Consider the following 18,409-nt stretch of genomic DNA (forward strand, 5'->3'; position numbering starts at 1 on the left):
ATAAACAGAGCAGAAGTGTAAAATCCCTTATAGATCAGAGGAAAACAATATTGTTTTTTTTTTACCATGTGAATTCAGAAGACAAAGAACACTTAGAAGGTATCACAAGTTTATACCGAAAACATTGCATTGATACTTTTTATATTCTAATATATATTCTAATCCTGATTATTTATATTCCAATCTATTTATTGGAGTAAATATCAATTAATTTGTCAAATTATCAATTAATTCCAGTAAGATTCACTGTGTGAAATATAAAATCAGCACATATAAATATAAAATACATAATTATATATGATATAAGAAAATGTTTTGCATTGTTCTGTTGTGGTTAGGGTAACAAAGGCAACTGTTTTAAAATATTATTCCATTACCTATACCTCAGTGTTTGGTAGAATTAGAACTAAAGCTTTACCATTCGGAGATGTACAGACTAGAGGGAATAGGAAACACTGTGATTAAAACAATTTAATGCCTAATAATGAGGAGAAACATATGGACTTTTCCTGGAGCTATGGAATATATTTTGTGATAGAAAATCATTGGTGTAAGTTCCTGCCTGGTTGGATGGTAGACAAGCCAGGACATGAGGTAATCATGCATATGAATAATTTTTTCACCTTCTTGGCTTTAGCTACTTTTAAAATGGTAGGGTGTAATAAACAATTATATTCAGAAAAAGAAAAAATACCTTCTAGTCTGAACACTTCTTTTTTTTTTTTTTTTTTTTTGGTCAGTCACGGGGCTTGAACTCTGGGCCTGGGCGCTGTCCCTCAGCTCTTCAGCTCAATGCTAGTTCTCTACCACTTGAGCTACAGCGCCACTTCCTGTTTTCTGGTGGTTTATTGGAGATAAGAGTCTCACAGTCTTTCCTGCCCAGGCTGGCTTTGAACTGTGATCCTCAGATCTCAGCCTCCTGAGTAGCTAGGATTACAGGCGTGAGCCCGGCTTAGTCTGAACAGTTCTGTCTGAACTGTTCATCTCTCTATGATCCTATGTAACTAAGATTAGTTTTGCTCCAATAAGACAATCTGTGCTGTCAGGGTAGGGTAAAGTGTCAGGGAGACATTTGTGCCAGTAAGACCTCATTTGGGAAATTTCAAGCTGCAGGATTTTAGAAGTAGCTCTTAAGCAAGGCTTACTTTGAATCCATTAGCTCCACAAAGCTAAATCAGTTCATAAATAAGTCTTTGAAAATCCATCACTTTTGGACGTAGGTATAAAGGCTTCAAAGTACGATCAAATTTCAAATGAGAAAGACTTAAAATACTTATTGACAAAAATTGCAAATATGAGCAATCGAACAAACAATATAATTTTTTCCACCATACACAGAATTTTACAGAAATAAGATGAATAGCAATTTAAGGAACAATAAGGTTTCCTTGTTACAAATAGGCAACCAAGGATATATGCCTGTCTTAAGATTGCATCATTAACTACTTAAATTTACAGGATACTACATGCTTCAGCAGCATGTCTACCCGAATTACAATACAGAGATTAACATTGCTTTTGCACAAGGATGATATGAAAATTTGTGAAGTATTCTATATTTTTCGTTCTTCAGATGCAAGAAGTGAAAAACAGTTATTAAAAAGTTGATTACAAATATACAAGTGTAATAATACATGTAATTCATAGAAATAACAGTTATTTTGTCATCAGTGTATTCAATCTTCACTTTTTTAGAAAAGCCTTTACATAGCATAACCTTTATAAAACTTTTGAAATAAGATAGCATTGTCATTTTAACCTAAAGAAATAAAATTCTATAAGGACCTAGGAATTAAAGGAATCTTAAACTGTTTCTATATGGAAAGCAATCTGAAAGGACACATTTATTAATGAACCTATATATTATAAAACAATGTCGAATTCAAAGTATTATATCTAGGAGGGAAAGAAATAGATTATAGACATTATACAAACAGAATACTAAATATTTTAAAATATACTTTTTTCAGACAAGCACCAGAAATATCTTTAGTTTCTGTACTACTCATTTCAACAGATAAGTTAAAATTATTTCTGATTAAAAAAATCACAAACACTATAGAAATCATTATTGATGTATACAAACAACTCGAATATATTTTGACATCAAAGTCAGGCAATTCACTTGGAAGAATACCATGGAATCCATGAATTTTTAAAGTAAGATATTGCTGTTTCTTTGTATTGTGAAAATATTTTGTATGGACACATGGGACGGACTGGCAATTTTGAAATTTAAGAAAGTTACCCAAACCATTAGGACTTAGGAAAACAATTTGTACAGCATTCCACAACTTCAAAGAGGTAGTGATACATAATTATCCTTTGGGCAAGATCAAATGCAGTTTCTTCCAAGTTGTGCTTCAGATCTGGTTTGATATAATGGTTCAACAGAAGGAGATGCAGCTTATCTTTGCTATATCTATTCCCAGCAGCAAGATACAAGGGGGTCAAGAGGCCTTTAGTTTGGCCATTGGTGTCTGCATCATGATGAAATAAAGAAACCACTCTGGTATTATTCCATGTATAAGTACTGTGCAGGGGTGACCAGCCATTCACAGTTATTACATAAATATCTGCTTTGAGCCACCAACTCATAGACAGTGTCTAAGTGTCCACTGTAGGCTTCTCGATGAAGAGGGGTAGACTCATCGTTATCCCTAGTATTCACATGAGTGGCCTTTTGGGAAAGTAGTCTCTGCACTGTAGTAAGGCCATTATTTTCAGCAGAACAAAGAAGAAATTTGCTTGAATCCTTCGCCATTTTTTTTCTTGCAGTTGATACCATTTCTCACTTTTCATCTTATTCCTCAATTTCATCAGAATTGCCTAACCAGAGTTTTTGAGTGCCAGTGAGAATGAGGTGTCCATGTTTTCCAATAGTTCACATTGGATGAACTGGTCACAAAAATACGGTGAATTTCCTGCACCTGTTTTTTTCACTATTATTTATTTTCTCTTTTTTCATTTTTACTATTCTAAATTATTCTTACTGGTGAGTAGGGATTTGGTAGAGAGCAGAGGAAAGATTTTCCTCCGTATTCAAAGGGACAGACTGAAAATGAGGACCAGTGGTGTCTTCATGTGCAGCTTATTCTAGGAATGAGAAAATAGGAAATAATGCCTTATATGTAAATGAATTGGGAAATGACAGAGCAGACAGTGAAATGATGCAACCAAAAATATAAAAGCAAAATACATTAGGATAATTATGGAGCAATCATATTACCTATGAGAACCATGAGAGGGAGAGATGAAGAGAGAGACAGATGTGCAATGATCTAGCTAACCACAAAATCCATCCTTCTGATCAAATTATAGAGCAAATAATTTTATTTTTTAAAAGAGATGGAAATAGAATTTAAGATCAGATGTCTCCATTGTTTTTAATTATATTTAATTATATTTTAATTATATTTAATTATATTATTTTAAATACTTGTACAAGGGAATTTCCATTCAACGTATCTATTTTTTAAATATATTGGATCTTTATATAACTTGTCCACACCCTTCTAAACCTCACCCCACTTTAATTTTTTCTAGTTTCGTACATCTGCATTGAGTATTATACCTTCACTCTCTTCCTCCATTACTCTCTTTATTCCTTCCTTTTGACTTCCACTCATATCTTCCAAGTGATAGTTTCCTGGTATTCATTTTGTTGGAGTAAAGTTCAATTTTTATAAGAAATTACACCTTTGAAATACTCCTCTGCAAATAGGATGCTTTGGTTAATATTTTTGTGTAAACTTGTATAAATTTCTAGCTTCCAAATATGAGACAGAACATGGGTCCTTTGTGTGTCTGGCTCTGACTTAGTTCACTTAATATATTTTTAGATCTATCCATTTCTTTCCAAATAATGTAACAGTCGTCAAAATGGATGGGTGCAATCCAATTGTGTATATGTGCCACACTTTCTCCAACCATCACTCCGCCAAAGGACATCTGGGTTGTTTCCGTAACATGGCTATGGTGAGTAGTGCAGCAGTGAACATGGTGGTGAAAGTGATTTTACTGTAACCTTTTGGAAGAATTCATCACTACCTTTATGGGAAGAATCCCCTAGCCAGTTTTCCAGAATAAGCACATCACTCCCTTCATCTTCATCACAATGTATTGCAAGTCCTCAAGAACAAACTTCCCTCTACAGGTCTCAAGAAGCTAAAACCACACTGTGCCCATATTCTTTCAATAAATTTTTTCATAATTGTACATATAATTCAATGAAAACCTTCTATATACTTTCCTAATGTGGGAATGAGGGACATGACAGAGTAAAAGTAAGAAATATGCAATTTACTTCGATATTATCATATTTAAAATCATTTTCAGCTCTAATTCATAGCCTCACATAACATTATTTTAGTCTTTATTTGATTACAACATCTAATCCATAAATTATAACAGGTGAGTTAAAAGCAAAGGCAAAAAGTGTTTTTTGATTTTGACACTCATGTGTGAGGTTGCACAACATGGGCAAATAGATGGATAGGAATTAATAGCTCTTATCCATTTTGTTAACGTGGAGATGGTTTTCCCAAACTGATTCTCGCAATTCATATTCCATTCAACAACAAGAAACATGTGATATTTTCCTTTGTTTTGACCCTTATTAACTTTTGTTTCCATTTTATTTTATAATGGATGATTTCATAAATCTACCGTAGATACAAAAATGTTAAAATATTTCTATCCGTATGCATTGATATAGACATACACACATATATTACACAGGTTATAAAGATAATGAATAACTTCAGTAACTGTACAATTTACTAAATTATTAAAACTACTGGCGGCTATTGCCTGGCATCCTGGTTAGTCGGGAGGCTGAGATCGGACGATCATGGTTTGAAGCCCTCTTGGGCAAGAATGTCCAGGAGCCTCTTATCACCAAACAGCCAACAGAAAATCAGAATTGGAACTGTTGCTCAAAGTAGTAGAGTAGTAGCCTTGAGAGAAAATTCTCAGGGATATCATCCAGGCTCTTAGTTCAGAAGTACAATCTACCCAAATAAAATCAATTTAATTATACCTGTGTAAGTAAAGTATTTCCATCACCCAAATGCACAACCATGCTCATTTGCAAGGTAACTCTGTTTTGTCTGAAGTACCATAAAACATTTTCACTTAAGTTGAAAGTATTGCACCATGGGTTCATTCTATCTCTCTCATGCATTTTTCCACTCAAATACTCAAATCTTACAATTATTCCAATTATTTAAAATCATAGCTTTTTACTTTAATACCCAAATATTAGAGTTTGAATTGAGTGTCACGTGCCCCTAAGTGAGTGTCCTTACCACTTTGTCATGTCCCAGCCCTAAATCATCCTGATTATTTTTCAGATAATTGTGTATGACCTTGGGCTCAGTCCATGTTATGTTATTCTTCCTGGAATTTAGAATAATAGGTGCATGGCATTGTGTACAGGTATTTCTGTCCAGTCTGGACTTTAACCTCTATCCTCACAAAAGGAGACTCCCATGTAGTCAGGATTTTCATAAGCTTGTCATAGCTGATGTTTTTTTAAGCCTTTGCATTTCCTGCTGGTTCTTGAGTACTGTATGTGTTTAGTTGTTCTTCACTTTTTCTTTTATTTCTTTCAAACAAGTTCTTATGTTAAGTGCTGAGAAACCAATTCTTTTTCATGATAGTCAAGGTGAACATGATTTGTTCCAAAGCAATTTCAGTAATATTTAAACACCTTCATATCTATTGATGGTATATAAATGATAAGTGCTGCGAAGGGTCTTTTTATTTTCACAGCAGTCTTTGTCATACACAGACAGATCATGAAATATATGAAGATAATAAAACTACAGATGCAAGGAAAGAGAAGGAAAACCTATTATTAATTCTTTGACAGAAGTTTCCCTTCTAGTGAAAGAAATACTTTGCTTGATGCAGGATTTCACAATATTATATTGCTTGGAGGAAGCTAAACAATCATCTAATTCTACAGAATTGAGGGAGAAGAATCAAACTCCTAAGTAGTTTACATTTGGGTCAAATAAAAGCATGCTTCCAGAAGGAGAGTTGACTTTAGAGAAACATGATGAGTTGTATGTAAATAGGTGCTTAGTTGATTTTGTTACTTTGTAAACTAATACAGGGAAATAGATTACAGCAAGGTAAAAAAAGAACTTCTTATTGAAATACTCATGTGTGTATGTGTGTGTGTGTGTGTGTGTGTGTGTGTGTGTGTGTGTGTACATGAATGTGTATACACACATGCACATTTGCAAGTGCTCATTCATTCTGTCATCATCCTTAAGCTTCTGTGACCAAGGATTATGGTTTACCACTTGAGCTATTGTTCTACTTCTGGTTTTTTGGAGATAATCGCATGTATTTTCATGATTGGATTGGCTTTGAATAGTGGTCTTCATATCTCAGCCTCCAGAGTAGCTAAGTTTATCCAGCCTCCAAGTAGCTAGTTAAAATTGGTCCTATCCTCTACGCTTCACTGCTCTTTTATTCTTGTCCTGAGGTGTTCACATGCCTAAGTCATATATATGTCTATTTGCTTTAAGAAATACTCTTACTGCTTGGCACCAGGGGCTCCCATCTAAACTTTTAACTACTGAGGAGACTTGAGAACAGAATCCAGGCCAAAAGTTTAGTGGACTTTCTTCCAAATCTATAGCTGGGTGCATTGGATCATTTCCACCATCCTGCACTATCTACAGGTTAAGATTGGAAGGACTGCAGAATCCAGGCCAGCCAAGGTAGGAAACTAGAAAAGTTGGTGTGCAACTCTTATGCCATTGATAATGGGAAGGCTAAAAAGACAGATTACGTGCATGTTCTTGTGGAAAGGGAACCCCCTATCCTAAAATTAACCACTGATATGACACCAGTCTAACAAAAACAATACCCCAAGTTGAACACAGTTTCCCACAACCAAAATAAGTATATACTTTAACATCCAAAAACTTAGCACAATCTGCTCTTTGTTCTAATATCAGCTTCATCTAATTATCATATGATGTGACAGAATAGTTTCTTCATTAAACTTACTATATATTTAAAAAGACCTAGAAAATTCTTTCTCACTTACTAAGTGCAAATGAATGGCAAATTGCCTCATTTCTTACATATTTGATTACCACTATAAATTTATCTTATTATTATTAGTAGTAGTAATATATTCTGATTTATTACTTTACTTTGTAACAGTTTTTAAACTTTTGGCTTCTCTGTTGAAGTATTTAAATAGTATCACCGAATTATATTACTTGGGTACTTAGGGCAGTCTTTTAAAAAGTTTTTAACCAATGGTTCTAGTAATTCTGTTTTTATTTATTTATTTTTTTGGTGGGGTTCCGGCCATGGGACCTGAGCTCTGGGCCTGGTCGCTGTTCCTCAAGGATAATTCAAAGCTAGCACTTGACCACTTGAGCCACAGTGCCACTTCTGGCTTTTTTTTTCCATTTATGTGATGCTGAGGAAATGAACCCAGGGCCTCAAGCATGCAAGGCAAGAGCTCTACTACTGAGCCACCTTCCTAAGTCTCCACGAATTCTTAATTGGTATATTATTCAGTTTATTTTTAATTTCAAGTTAATTTTTTTGTAAAAGTAATGTACAGAGGGGATACAGTTACATAAATAAGGTAATGAGTACATTTATTATGGAAGGAACATTGTTATCTCTTCCATTGATTTTTTTGCACACTCAAAAAAGAACTACTGATGCTTTTCCTGTCGCTATTGTCCAATGGGTACTTTTCTTTCTTTGTTAATGCATTTTTTATTATAAAATTGATATACAGAGGGCTTATAGTTACTTAAGTCACCTAAAGAGTACACTTCATTTTATTTTCTCAATTTCAAATTTTGAACTAAATTGTTCAGTTTTGTTTATGGTAATTCTTTTTTCAGAGTTGTAGGATTAGTTAATTTAGTTTTGCATAATTTTAACACATGTAAATTATTCAGACATATATTTTGCTTTCAAAATAGTTAACGTGAATATGTAAAAATTGTTTTCTTAAATTTTATATGGTTGCTGAATTTAAACAAATTTATTTTCTCATAATTCTAAACATATTTTTCCAGGTAACAAATACTGTATTTTCAAGAATCACATACATTATTTAAAAAGGCTTCATTACATGGTCACTTTTTGGAAATATTTGTACTTGAATTAAAAAAAAAACTGAGCTGGGCATAGTGATTTGAGGTTTCCATTTTTTAACTATGGTGGGAAGTATAAATAGGGTTTGTAATTCTGGAGAGACTGGGAAAATATGAGATATTATCATAAAATTTCCATAGTGAAAAGATTAGAGATATAGCCATCCCTAGCAAGATTTAGAGCACCTGGTTACCATATTCTAAATCTGGAGTTAAAACACCAGTAACATCAATCTTTTTTCAAAATAAAAGGACACATGTTTTAGAATGTTTATTATTTAAAACTTTTTTTGCAAATTTCACATGTCTTTTATGTCTTAATAATCAACTTACTTAATCTATAAGAATCCAAGTATCTTGTGACTATTTTATTTCTACTAAACTTTTAAATAGTATGAGCAATATTATGATTTCACGTATTAAAATACTTTTATTGTTTGTGATAATTTCCTCTGTTTAATATGATAATAACAATATTCCAAATATGTGTATGTGGTGTGTGTGTGTGTTTATGTGTGTTTTTTGTGTGTGTACTTCTAATGCTTGGGAAATCACACAATTTCTTCGCATATGTTAGGCCAATGTTTTACCACTGAACTATACTGTCTAGTTATAATACAAATTGTGTTTTAAGTTATTACTTTTAAATTTTCATTCCTAGTATGCTTTCTCAAAATTATATATGATAAAATGTGATACATCTTCTATCCACATTAGCAATTGTTATTGTTATTCTTTCTTTACTTCTTTGGAAATTAATTATATTCCTATTACAACTTTTTTACATTGTAACAGCTCTATACAATGCTTTATTTTCTATTTTATTTTTTCCATGTTATCTGACTTTCATTCCAAACTATCAGGTGGATTAAAAAGAAACTAGATTCAGGACACTTTATTTTTCTCCTTCTCTTCTCTGAAGTCTTTCTGTTTTTTGAAACAATACCAATGACATAGGGCTCCTATGTGATCCCCATTCTTCCCCCCCTTCTTCTGCAGTACAGCTCAAGTCATTATCATTCAACTTTTTCATGCTATAATGTTATCTAAAACTTAACTCATTCCTAATATTAATTTTAGTTGCTTTGAGCAATCTTTAAAGACATTTTTCTATATATAATATCAGGGGTTTGTGTTTTCACAAGGTGCGAAATATAAGTGCCTATCAAACATCGAGATATCTCTGGAGAATATTGGTCCACCTGCTCAATAATCTCGTACGTAAATTCAAGGAATACAGGTCAGACAGAACAATCTTGTAAAATAGTGTAGCTTGAGCCTTCATACTATCTTTGAATCGTATTACCATGTTAAGTGAAGATAACATAGTTCTACTATAAGAACAGACACATAGAAGAAGTTAACAGATTTTTCAAAAACAAATTATTATTTTTATGGTCTACAGATTTTGAAAAGGATGCTATGTCTTTATGAAATAAAAACAGAATCGTAAATGGTTGTATTGGCACTATTGCCTCTCTAGATTTAAAGAATGATTTTAGTCTACTACCTCAATCCTTTGTTTGTTTGTTTGTATGTCGGTCATGGGGTTTGAACACTGGGCATAGGCGCTGTCCTTGTGTTCTTCAGCTCAAGGTGAGCACTCTACCGCTTGAGCAACAGCAAAACTTCTGGTTTTCTAGTGGTTTATTGGAGATAAGAATCTCATGGACTTTCCTGCCCGGGCTGGCTTTAAACCACGATCCTCAGATCTCAGCCTCCTGAGTAGCTAGGATTACAGGCATGAGCCACCGGCACCTGGCCTACCTCAAACCTTATAAAGAATGATTATCAAACTAAATGTGAGATGTAAAAACCTATAAAACATAAATGTAAAAATTCATGACATTGGATCAGTAAAGGTTTCTAAAAATTTGACATGGAAAATATTAGTGGCTAAAGAAAAGCAAGAACTGGATTATATCAAGTGATAACCTTTCATAATTCAAAGGCAACTATAACAGAAATGAAATCATATTCAACAGATAGAGGGCACATATTTTTTAATGCTGCAATGTTAATGCTACAATGATTCTGAAACTTAAGTATTTTTATATCTTCTAATTCTACAGAAATTTTTTTCCTGAATAGGATATTTCTTTAAATAACATATGTAAATTAATAGTCAATAGGAGGAGCATATGAAATAAGCTCCTCTTTAGTGTCTAAGAAATAATAAAAAGAAAACTCACTAGTATGACCATAATATAAAAAGACAACGCAAAATATAATAATGCATTTGTGGAGAAATTGATATACTTCTCATAGAGATCTATTTGTATAATACTACAATCATTTTAGCAAACAAGTTTTCAAGTCTTCAAAGGTGAAAGAGTATTGTATAGGATACAGGCATTACACTTCTATGAATGTATTCAACAGAAGTAAAAAAATTTTTGGGCAGAGAATGTGGTTAATTGACAGTGAACTTGAATAATATCTGTGAGACCCTGCAAATAATCCCCAAAAACAAATTTTGAAAAGACACACTATAGAGGATGTATGCTGGACAAATTCCTGTAACTGAATTTTATATCTATTTTAATGTCTGTTCTAAAATTTACAACATTTCTATTTGAAAAAATGCAAGTTTGTGAAAATTAAGCTTTGAAAACCTATGAAGGTACAATTCACTTCCAAAGCTCTAAAATGTATACAATAAAAGGATATAATATAATGCAAGTGAATTGCATGTCAGGAAAAAAAAAACTATTGTTAAAAGTTGTTCACACAAAATATTGAATAGCTAAAAAGATGATTTTGGTGTTGGCGAAAAACTCTTTGTAAACTACTGCATTTAAAACAAAGATGTGATTTCTGTTTATTTTGAGGGTATTTTGTCCGTTTGAGTTTATACAGAGATAACTCAATCCAAAAGTATATGTGATAACTGGAATACCTAGGAATTATGCATCACTTCTAAGTATTTTTTTATTATTTTTATTTTTATTGTGAAAATACTGTACAGAGTGGTTACAATGACATGGGCAAGATAATGAGTACATTTCTTATCAAACATTGTAGCCTCCTCCTTTGTTTCCCCTTCCCATCTCTTCCCAACCTCCCCTGCCTCCCCACCCAATCCTCCCAGCTACCCACCCCACACCAAAGTTGTAAAGTTCCTTTTATGACATAACGGCTTGTACATGTCATTCTTGCAATGGGTACACCTTTTCCCCTGTTTTTCCCCCATGCTTTCCCTTATTTGCAATATCTAGTATATGTCTGAGTCAAGCAGAAAAGGTCAGATAAGGTGATGCTAGGGAAATGCACCCTAAGATATGTATTCAAATGTTTTTTTTTCTTTCATGTAATGGTTTCTAACACATTTATAAGAATATTTCTTCACTTACTATAATTTTTTCCAAGTTTTTCCCATGGGTTCCCTTATTTGTAATATCTAGTATATGTATGAGTCAAGCGGAAAAGGTCAGATAATGTGATGTCAGGAAAATGAACCCTTAGATGTGTATTTTAATGTTTTTTTCTTTCATGCATGTGTTTCTAACACATTTATAAGATTTTCTCTTTGTTGCTTTGTATGTCCCTCCCCCACAGTATAACCCCTGCTTTCACTATATTTGATGTCAGTATAACTTGTGGAGGAGATGGGGAAAAACCAGTTGTTTAAGGATACAGGTGGACCAGTTGCAACAATGAGAAGTACAAGTTGTCATGTCCAAAACAAGCTTTACAACGTTGGTGCGGGGGGGGGGGGGGGGGGGGGGAAAGGGGGGCAAGGGGGGGAAGGAGAAGGATTGGGATTAGGGGGGGAGGGGGGAGGCTGGGAAGGGATGTGAAGGGTAAACAAAGGAGGAGGCTGCAATGCTTGGTAAGAAATGTACGCATTATCCTGCCCATGTAACTGTAACTCCTCTGTACAGTATGTTCACAAATAAAATTAAATTAAATTTAAAAAAAAAAAAAGAATATTTCTGCCAGGCTCTGGTGGCTCATGCCTGTAATCCTAGCTACTCAGGAGGCTGAGATCTGAGGATCGCGGTTCAAAGCCAGCCCGGGCAGGAGAGACCTTGAGACTCCTATCTCCAATAAACACCAGAAAACCGGAAGTGGTGCTGTAGCTCAAGTGGTAGAGCGCTCGCCTTGAGCTGAAGTGCTGAGGGACAGCACCCAGGCCCAGAGTTCAAGCCCCACGACCGACAAAAAAAAAAAGATTATTTCTTTGTTGCTTTGTATGTCCCTCCCCCACAGTATAACCCCTGCTTTCACTGTGTTTAATGTCTGTAAATTTTGTGGAGGGGAAGGGAAAAACTTCTAAGTAATTGAGAAAATTTCTAGAAGAAACTTTTAGCAAATGACAGAAGACACAAACCTATGCATCTGCATTTTATGAAAGTCATATGTTACTTACTCAATCCAATTGCTTATCTCTACTTTGCTAGGAAAAATGTATTCTCAAAATAAGAGCCAAAAGCAGTGAAAAGAACAAAATACACAATCATCTTGATTTATTTGTGAGTAACAAATGAAATAAAACAATTCCACTTAACGGACTCTAATATTAGTGTATGTGAAGATGTTCGGGAATGCATATATCCATTAAATTTTTGGAATTTTAATTTCTTCTAACGTATGAAAACTAGAACAAGAAAACAAATATAGACTTAGAGTGAATGAGCCTTGAAATCATTTTCTTAATTGTTTTGAAATTACAAAAGAATTGATACTCCTTTGCTTTGGAAATCATTTAAAATATTTATCAATTATGATAATTCAAATACCAAGTAAGAGTAATTTTATATAATCATTATAAATATCATTTTATTACTATTGTAAAATAGAATTAAAAAAAACCCACCTATCATTACCTACCTATCATTATTCTTAACTTCTAATCATTATGTAAACATCTTAAACAATCTAAATAGTCACGTCTTTAACATAGATGTAAATATTCTATACTTTTTACTTAACATTTTCCAGGGGCATGTAATCATGTTTCTAAGAAATGTTCACAGCAGTGAAAAGAAGCTTTTGTAAAATTAATGTGATACGTTATGTTGTTGTTTTTAATGGTTAATTGGAGATAAGAATCTAACAAGTCCTTTTCTGTCTGGGCTAGTTTCGAAAAGAATTCTAAGATCTCAGCACCCAGAATACCTCTTATTAAACGGGTGAGTTACCGGCACTTGGTTTCATGTTTTTTTTTTAAATTATATTTTAAGATGCTTGTTTTACTATAATGTATATCATTCTACACATAAATTTATATATATATATATATATATATATATATATGTTTCTGAGGACAAATAATCTCTAAAAATGTACCATTCTACACATAACATTTATATATATATATACATATATATATATATATATATATGGAGAGAAAAAACAGACTCCCTCTAAAACATTTATGCTACTATTTTTGACCTTTTTCATTTCAAAGATATACAGTCTATTTTTCTAAAAGTTTCTTAGAATAAAATAACTGAGATTTCAATAGAAAGCAGAGTGTATTACTTTCAAGGGAATTTTAGATATACACATGACATTGTAGTAACATTTTCAGCATATTACTTGAAAAGGTTCTGCTCACACTCTTAAATATTTGATTATAGTTAGGGGGAAAGAGGAAGTTAATTCATACTGATTAGGAATTTGCAATGCTTCAAAAAATCTATTCCATAATTTGTTATAAGCACATAGTCAACTTACCTGATATGGTTTAGTTTTTTTGTTTATTTGTTCAAAATTTCAATATGGATGCATGCACAGTGGTAGCATTAAAATTATTAATCAAAAGACAAAGGGTAATAAGTAATAAACACATATATGACGTTCAATTAGCACTTATAATGCTAAAAATAATTTTGATGGAGAGGATGATGAGCACAGTGTAGCCTGATAATGACGATGTTGTGATTGAAAAGGAAAAAAAAAACTTAGACATCTTTGAAGCTGGATTTACCACATTGAATGCATAGTTATAAACAGCGTTGGATTACATAAAATAAGAATAACCGGAGGGGCTGGGAAGGTGGCTCAGTGGTAAAGTGCTTGCCTTACATGCATAAAGCCCTGGGTTCTATTCCTCAGCACCACATAAGCAAAAAAAAAAAGCCGGAAGTGGCGCTGTTGCTCAAGTGGTAGAGCGCTAGCCTAGTGCTGAGGGACAGCGCCCAGGTCCAGAGTTCAGGCCAACGACCGGACCGCCCCCCCCAAAAAAAGAATGACAGGAGGAGGGCTGGGAAGGCGGCTCAGTGGCAGAGTGCTGGCCTTGCCTACTTGAGTCTCTGCGTTTGATTCCTCAGCACCACATAAGCAGAAAAAGGAGGAAGTGGCACTGTGGCTCAAGTGGTAGAGTGCATTGAGCTGAAGAGTTGAGGGACAGTGCCAGGCCCAGAGTCCAGGCCGCATGACGAAACAAACAAACAAACAAACAAAAAACAGAATAACAAGAGGAAAGTTTGAATATCAAGAAATACAATCACATAAACAGGTAGAGACAGTAAAACGCCTAATGTTATTCCAGCAGTCTTTCTAATGTATACTCACCTTTCTTGGTGGTATTATTTTCTTACAAATAAAATCATTTATTTCCACATTTTGATGGACTAAGATGTAGGTTCCAACTTTGTGTGATTAGTTCAAATAACATTCTCATACATATACCATTCAATAACCAATGTTTTCCAATGATATATTAAATGTATGTTCTTCAGTACAGCTGTAAATACATGACACAATTTACATAATACTACTTACATATCTGCAGTTACCATAAAAGGACACAGGCTGTAGAGCCAGGAGTTAAAATTTATTTTTATTTAAGCATGAAACTATTTCTGGCTTTATACCAACAAACTGAATTTGACTCTTTCCTTATTTGAAATCTAAGGTAGAAAATGTAAGGACTCTTCACTTTTCTTTTTCATTGCTCTAGAATTCAACAAATATATTCTTCAATATTTCTGGTAGATTACATCCATTTACAGATGAGAAATATAAGACCACCAGCCAATGTTGTGAGTAAATAATGATACTAGAAGTTTTGTCTGAGATCTTCACTCTGTGTGCTTACAAGGAGAGTCATTGGGTGATGGAGAGGACCAATATGAAAAGATTATGGGGAGAAATGCATACTTTGTAAACAGTTGTTTTAAGACTGAGTGACTTGTGATGAGTATTTGCAATAGGCTTGTGTCAGGGGCATAAAAAGTAGTACATAGAAATTACATTTGTGACAGAAAGAGAAAATCTTGATCATTCATCTTATCTAATGGATGGAGGTAGGGTAAGAGGATATCTAAAGTGTTTCCACATCTCTGTCTCCTAACTATGTTAGTTACATTCTTGGTGATAAGGACTACACGTGGAAAAGATGTATTTAGAGGAAAAAAACTCTCTGATAGTTCTAAGAGTTATGTTAAACAGATTCAAAGATAGGTCTGTTTGGATATCATCAAAATATTCACGACCATGAATATGAAAAATAATAATAAAATCAGGGATATTATTAAAGGGATGTGTAAAAGGAAAGTTCTGACGAAAGTGTGAACAATGTGAGTACCAGTGTAGAGAAAATTGGAGGAAAGAGATAAATAAGGAAACAAAAAAGTAATAAACACAGATTTACAGAAGAAAAGGAAGGAAAGAATTTTCAGGAAGATATTGAAGGAAATCTACTATTTGGATTTGAAAAGTAAAAAGACATAGACAAGTTCAATAAGAACAGTGTTTTGGTGAAAGTCATTTGATAAAATGTTGAGATATGAATGTGAAGACATAAAATTCTGGATCCATTAATTCAACAGATCCTGTTGATACTAAATGTTGAGAACAAATGCTTTAATCCTGACCTTAGAAATATTATACAGGTATAACTGTCATGAAATTTTCTTAGTGGTATTCTGTGAATATTTTTGAAAACTTTATTTAGCCAGGAGATTATAGATTGAACTACAGCACAGAAAAGCCTTATTTTTCCTACAGTTCCAATTAGTGACCCATCTATCCATATCAGTTTGGGATGTTATTGAAATATATTTAGATATGTTTGTATATCTTATCAGCCTACTCATTATAAACGTAGGACAAGTAACACCAAGTATTTAGTTGAACATACAGCATTACTGATGTGACTGAAGACTCCTGGAATTGATTCTTCTTTAGAATAGAAAATGCTTCAATAGCCATTGACACATCATAACTGCCATATATATTATTGAAATCTAATTCTTGTTAGGTATATCTCCATGCTGAAATAACCCTGTCAACCAACCTGACACAAATTCTTATTTGTAGGACAATATTCTTATAAACTTCAAGCTTTTATTGAATGGAAAAGTTTAGACATTAATCTCACCACTATGATTAAATTCCTAAAAAGATAAGACATTTTGCTTTAATACCTTTCTTTCATTTTCTCATACACATTGTCAAGTAGTGAAGGATTCTGATTTAACAATAATACAATCGTGACTTGTATTAACACAACATCTAGGATCTAATGTTAATTCGGATACTTACTAAATAGCTCCAAATTTTGTGGATATTTATATTTCTCCTGGGTAAACTAATGAACTCCAGGAAAATGTCCCTAAGGAGCCTTTCAAATCTAATATCACTGTTTGTCTCAAAATGCTTTAAATTCTACATCCTTTAATGTGGGAATAGGGTTGTATTGTGGAACTTTTCTCTTCAGAGAGTGAGTATTATCGTATTGCTTAACATGGACAAAGTACCTTTATACATAGACTGTGCATGAATAAGCAAGAAGTGGTAGTTGAACAATGTTCTTAACAGTTTGTACAGATGAAATGGAAATAGAGCAACTATGAACTCAAAAGGAATGTGCAAAGAAGACAAAGGCACAAAGTAGAATGTGCCAAGGAAAGCTGAAGCATAATTTCAAATAATGTGCTCAGGTGTGAGGATGTGTTCAAAGTACAGGTTCAGACAATGTAGGTGGATATCTTGGGGGAAAACTGCTTTAAACTATTAGGGGATAATTGTACAAGTAGAAGCCCCTAACTCTGACTCTAATTAGCCACAACATCATCAACTTAGGGACTATTTTCCATGTGCAAAGTGAGAAAATAGGGCTGATCAGTGTTAGTGTTCAAGTTGAAGCAATGGCAATCACACAACTTTTCTTATAAGTGTTCATTTATTTTGGAGCATTCAAGAAGTTATTAAGTAGTAATTATTTTGCATATACCTAAATTAAGTGGACGTATTATATTGGTCTCACTTTAACCTAGAAGTTATAGATTATATCTTTTTATACTCTAACTTGGGACAATGATCTGCTGTCAGTTATTTTCTTCTCTTACCCTTCTTTTGCCCTTCCACTTACATAATTATTATTTAAAGAGACATAATTGAGCTTGCATTTCTAAATTCTTCAAAATTATCTGAACTACTTCATACTTCTGGCAGCCTCCTATATCTTTCTCAAGGGAAATATTTTGTCACTACCATTTTTATCCTACATGATATTGGATATCCTCCTGTCTCATTCAGTGCAATATATACCTTAGACATCCTATATCTCAACACTTGTACACCATAAAATACTATCTTACTAAGAAATCATGATATTAGTAATTTGGTGAGGTGACATCTGTCATTTTTGAATGGTCTTAAGTGATACTTACATGCAATCATATTTTAAACCAATATGCATCTTAGTAGATGAATGACTTGACAAAATGTGGTTTATATATGTATGGAGTAAGCCTATGCTTCCAATTCATAGTGAAATGGAAAGACTTGGAAAAATCCTACTAAGAAAAACAGCGAGACACAAAGAAACAGATTCCATGGATTCCCTCATTTGTAATAACTAGGAAATATCTAAGATAGTCCTAGCAGATGAGCAGAATGAATCAATATCTATGTATAAATGACCATATAAAATGATGCTGAGCAAAATAAATTCCTAGATAGGGAAAGAGAGGTTTTTCTTTGTGGTTGTTGTTTTTAATGTACTATGTGATTTATTTTTTCTTTTGTGTTTTCCCCTATGGTTTTCCATTGTTGTATTTGATTTCAGTATCCTTTGTATTGTATATACATTTATCTTCATTTGGCAAGGGAAGCAGAACAATAAAATGGCGAGCCAAAGACAAAAGGGAAACCAATGCAATAGAAATACTCACAGGACAACATGTTGAAAATTTACATTACAACTTGTGAGGGGTATTGGGGTGAAAGAAAGTGTGAGAAAAATGAGGGAGGGAGTAAAAATTTTGACGTTATGTATTCAATACCTTACAATTACTGCAACCCCT

At 33.4% G+C, this 18,409-nt stretch overlaps 1 pseudogene; it reads left to right on the forward strand.

The window, feature by feature from the left end:
• The first annotated feature begins 1,466 nt into the window (after positions 1-1,466).
• On the forward strand, positions 1,467-1,563 carry LOC122121537 (annotated as a pseudogene).
• The last annotated feature ends 16,846 nt before the right edge of the window (positions 1,564-18,409 follow it).

Source organism: Dipodomys spectabilis, unplaced genomic scaffold, assembly GCF_019054845.1.
Source record: "Dipodomys spectabilis isolate Male_0828 unplaced genomic scaffold, ASM1905484v1 ptg000189l, whole genome shotgun sequence".
Classification (NCBI taxonomy): Eukaryota; Metazoa; Chordata; class Mammalia; order Rodentia; family Heteromyidae; genus Dipodomys; species Dipodomys spectabilis.